Source organism: Pteropus alecto, unplaced genomic scaffold, assembly GCF_000325575.1.
Source record: "Pteropus alecto unplaced genomic scaffold, ASM32557v1 scaffold7, whole genome shotgun sequence".
NCBI lineage: Eukaryota > Metazoa > Chordata > Mammalia > Chiroptera > Pteropodidae > Pteropus > Pteropus alecto.
Window position 1 is genome coordinate 5,333,265 of NW_006494614.1, and position 5,174 is coordinate 5,338,438.

At 38.9% G+C, this 5,174-nt stretch overlaps 1 pseudogene; it reads left to right on the plus strand.

Moving 5' to 3' along the window:
* Positions 1-2,133: 2,133 nt before the first annotated feature.
* On the plus strand, positions 2,134-4,498 carry LOC102879069 (annotated as a pseudogene).
* The last annotated feature ends 676 nt before the right edge of the window (positions 4,499-5,174 follow it).

Sequence of the window (5,174 nt, forward strand, 5' to 3'; positions counted from 1 at the left end):
TTTACTTTTTAACTAAGTTAAATATTTTCATTAAGTGAGCAAGCCCCAGAGAAGAAAAAGGAAAATTTAATGGTGCTTAGTTGTTGTCTTTTTTGTATCCCCTTGGTTGTGAGTCAACTGACTAAGCTATGTAGATTTCTTAATCAGTCCAAAGGGGATATAATATTTCCAATGTTGTTGATAAGCTTTCTCATAAAGGAGTGTATTATAGTCACTTGGCAAAAGAATCAGTCTGAACTTTAAATACTATTTTCATATGTTAAGAATAGCGATCACCATGGTAATCTAAAAAGAAAATTCATCCAAGAATCAGAAAACCTAGATACTAGGGTTAGGATTAATACTTAACCTCATTGACTAAAGATTTTCTTATCATTTACTTATATATGAATTCAATCATCTAATCTTTATGATTTTTAAAGATTGATGTTTATTGGTTTTACAAATGCACCACTGGGAAAATATTAGTATTGTTTTGGGAGCATAGGCAATGGATTCACCCTGACCTTAAGTTTTTTTTTTTTCCCCCTTCTTATTCCACTTTTAGCTAGTGATACACATTTAAGACATTCAGGCTATTGGAGGAAAAAATCAGTGTCATGAAACATGGTAATTAGTTCGATCTTGACTGAATATCCTGCTATAGTCAATTGAGCTTTCATTCAGAAATTGTTGAATGTAATTTTTAAATTTTTCCTTAAAAGGTATCTATCCTTTAGATTTAATATCTCCAAAAATAAGCAAAATTAGTAAATACATTTTATCTAGTTGTATCTAGCTGCACCAGTAGATGCAAAGGAATTCTCTTTGAGTAGAAACTACACAATTTGGGTCATATGAACATGTAAAAGGCCTTCCTCATCTTGCCACTCTCAATATTTACCCACCCCTTCAACTCATGACCTCCTTCATCTCTCCATGAATAGAATGAGACAATCATGGCTTTTCAGCAGAGGGAGACTTGAGAAATTATCTAGTCCAACTTTCTAATTTTGTGGCAGAGTATAGAGAGCCTTGGGTTGTAAGTCAAAAGAACTGCATAATAATTCTATGTCATGGCTCCACCTATTTCCAGCTTGGCAATACTGGGACATCTACTCTTTCCAAATATGTTCCCTTCCGTATAGAATGGGATTAATATATTTCTATTTCACTGGCCATTTTACCAAAGTGGGTAAGGAATATAAAGTTACTGTCATCAGCTAACTTTTATGTTTTCTTCCTTAAAATTCTATAGCCTTAGTTCTCAACTATTATGTTGTTACAAAGGGCCAGAATTCCTGAGGAAGTTGAAGGGGTGGAGTTACATTTAGAAAAGGAAAATGTATATAAACATGCAGCCTGTCTTTCCTTTATACCAGCTAATGTGAGTCACCATTACTGGTGTGGTCTGTTATGCTATGACTGACATCCAGTGACATGCCTTTTGGAAAGTAGCTGGCACATATTGCTCTAAACACTGATTCTCATTTCTTTAAGGCCCTTGCAAATAGGCCACAGATTAATTTCAAACACAATTCCTTATTTAGTTCTTATAATAGAGTGATTCAATTCTATAGCCTTTCATTTTATAAAAGATTAAGGCTACTACTTCTTAGTAAACAATGAGCACAAATTTTAGTACTCAAAATTAAAATTAGTATATTATTAGAGCTTCTGAAGTTTCCAATTCTGTGGAAATTCTACCTGCCAAGTAGCACTATGCAATGTTGTGAACTGAACTGTGCTTTGAAATTCCAAGTTTTTAAGAAAAAAAAAAACCTTTCAAAGTATATCATTAGTGCGATCTTGAATAGGATATGATTTTCAGCTGCTACTATTCCATTAAATACCTTTTTGCATAGGCAGCCTGAGTTCATTAATTTTTAATTTTTTTTCAAAAAAGGAGATATATTTATGATAGTAAAAATAAAGGTATTAAAATAAAAACATTTAATATCTTTTTATAGATGAGTCATGCACATGAATATCTCTGTAAAATTCTAAATGTGAAATTAGTGTAAAATATAACTACTTATTGAAAGCATATACCGTTACCAAAAAGGAATCTGAACATTAAGAAATGTAATGACATAATATTAGCTATCCAAACTCTTCTACTATTTATGACACTAAGATTTGTTAAGTGTTGGAATGGAAATTTGGAGGTAAGTGCTTTACAAGAAAGTTTAGTCCAGCAAGGTCCTTTATGTGATAATTGGTCCTATTAATTGGGTCAGTTGAATCTGCAACTGTACACAAACTAACATTCAGGAGAAAGGAAGAATTCTAGCTGATAGAATGTTCTATCTAGAGAATATGCTGATTGGTGAAAAGTGACTAATAATACTTAGTACCCAAACAAACAAATTTCATTGCCTTTAAGGTGCTTACATTCTAGCAAGCTAGTAAAAAATAAATACCAAGTATAAGAAATAAGTAAAATGTGTTGTGTAGTAGAAGGTAGATAGAAAAAGCAGAGCAGAGAAACAGTGAACGGGGTGTGTAGGTGGACATCAAAAGAGAACACAGTAGTATATTGAGACGTCATGGTAGACTTCATGGAAAAGATGATAAAGAAGGATTTAAACAAGAGGAGAGAAAATAGCATCCACAGATTACAGTACCTACAGCCAAGCTGCAGCTGAGCAGGGCTACAGTGCTTATGTCACCCAGCCCACTCAAGATATGTGTAGACCATTCAGGCATATGGGCAACAAAGTTATGGAACCTATGAACAGTCCACTGATATCAGCTATACCCAGGCTCGGACCACTGTGACATAGGGGCAAACAACTTATGCAACTTCTTATGGACAGCCTTCCACACGTTATACTACTCCAATTGCTCCAACCCTCCTCAGGCATACAGTCAGCCTGTCCAGAGATACAGGCACTGGTGCTTATGATACTACCACTGCTAGGGTAACTACCATCCAGGTCTCCTATGTGGCCCAGTCTGCATCTGGCACTCAGCTGGCTTTCCTTGTTTATGGACAACAGCCAGCAACCACTACACTTGTAAGACCACAGGATGATAACACACCTGCTGATACTAGTCAACCTCAATCTAGAGCAAGAGTTATAACCAGCTGAGCCTGAGGTGTGGACAGAGTAACTATAGATATCCCCAGGTACCTGGGAGCTACCCCATGCAGCCAGTCACTGGGCACCACCATCCTAACACCTTACCAGCTATTCCTCTACACAGCTGACTAGTTATAATCAGTTAATCTCAGCAGAATACCTGTGGGCAACCGAGCAGCTATGGACCATAGAGTAGCTATGGTCAACAAAGCAACTATGGGCAATAGCCGCCCACTAGCTACCCGCACCTCAAAAAAAATAAATAAAATGAATCCTATAGCCAGGTTCCAAGTCAATATAGCCAACATAGCAGCAGAGTTCATTCTGACAGGTCACCCCAGTAGCATGGGTGGTTATGGGCAGGAATCTGGAGGATTTTCCAGACCAGGTTAGAACCAGAGCATGAGTGGTTCTGATAACCAGGCAGGGGAAGAGGGGGATTTAATCATGGAGGTGGGCGGGAAGGAGGGAGCAGTGGAACAGGACCTGGGAAGCAAGGTGGTCCAAGGCTGGTAAACCCAAGGATGAAGGACCAGATTTTGATCTAAGCCCACCTGTTGATCCAGATAAAGATGCTGACAACAGTGCAATTTATTTGCAAGTATTAAATGACAATATGACTCTAGCTGATCTGGCAGACTTCTTAAATAGTGTGAAGGTAAGATGAACAAGAGAACCTGACAACCTATGATCCATATCTACAGAGACAAGGAAACAAGAAGTCCAAAGGTGATGCTACAGTGTCTTATGAAGACCCACCAACTGCCAAGGCTGCTATGGAGTAGTTTGCTGGGAAATACTTTCAAGGGAACAAACTTAAAGTTTCTCTTGCTTAGAAGAAGTCTCCGATGAACAGCATGCAGGGGAGATGCCACTGCTGCTCAGTGGAGGTCCAGGGGGCCCAGGAAGTCCTGGGGAACCCATGGGTCACATGGGATGTGGTGGAGGAGACAGAGTTGGTTTCCTTCCAAGAGGTTCCCAAGGAAACCCTCTGAAGGAACACACATCCAGCACTGAGCTGGAGACTGGCAGTGCCCCAATCCAGGGTATGGAAACCAGAACTTCGCCTGGAGAACAGAATGCAACCAGTGAAAGGCCCCAAAGCCTGAAGTAATCCTTACACCACTGTTTTCACTCCCAGGCGGTGACCGAGGCAGAGGTGGCCCTGGTGGCATGTGGGTAGGAAGAAGTGGCTTCATGGACCAAGGTGGTCCAGGTGGAATGTTCAGAAGTGGCTGCGATGGAGACAGAAGTGGCTTCCATGGCAACAGGGGCATAGACCGAGGTGGCTTTGGTGGAGGAAGACGAGGTGGTCCTAGAGACCCCCTTGGACCTTTAATGGAACACTTGGGAGGAAGAAGAGGCAGGTATGGAAGACCTGGAAAAGTGGATAAAGGCGGCATGGTCAGGAGCCAGAGGACAGGCCCTACTAGATGCAGAGGCCCCGCAGAGCTGCACTATCAGATTTATTTTTTAAACCAGAAAATATTTTCAATTTATAATTCCATATTTATAATGTTGGCCACAACATTATGATTATTCTTGGTCTGTAGCTTAGTATTTTTCATCATTTGCGAAGAAACATTAAACCAAATTAAATGGTAGTGTGCTGAGTTGTTTTTTTTTTTTTCCTTCTTTAAAAGATGATTAACACTAAACAATGGGAACCCCTGTGATCATGCTCAGTAGCATTGTAGACACCCAGGAGGGTGACTAATTGAAACAACATTCATGGTTGTAACTTTTAAAAAAATAAAACTCCATATGTTTACAAACAATAAAATAAAAAAAAAAAAATAACATGACGGAGGAAGACAACCTAGATATTTGGGAGATTAGTATTCTAGATAAAAGAAAAAGAACAAGATTGAAACATTCTTTTCCGGGTCTATGAAAAAGACTTCAGTGTGACTAATGCGGTGTGAGTGAGAGTGTGAGATATAAGCAATACAGTCACAGAAGAGAGTCAATTAAATTGAACTTTAATGACTTATTCTGAATAAAATGTTGAGCTATCACAGGGTATTAATTAGAGGAGTGACATTATCTGGCTTACATTTCAAATGGATCATTCTGGCCAGTGTGTAGTAGCAAGGGCAGGGGCTGGAA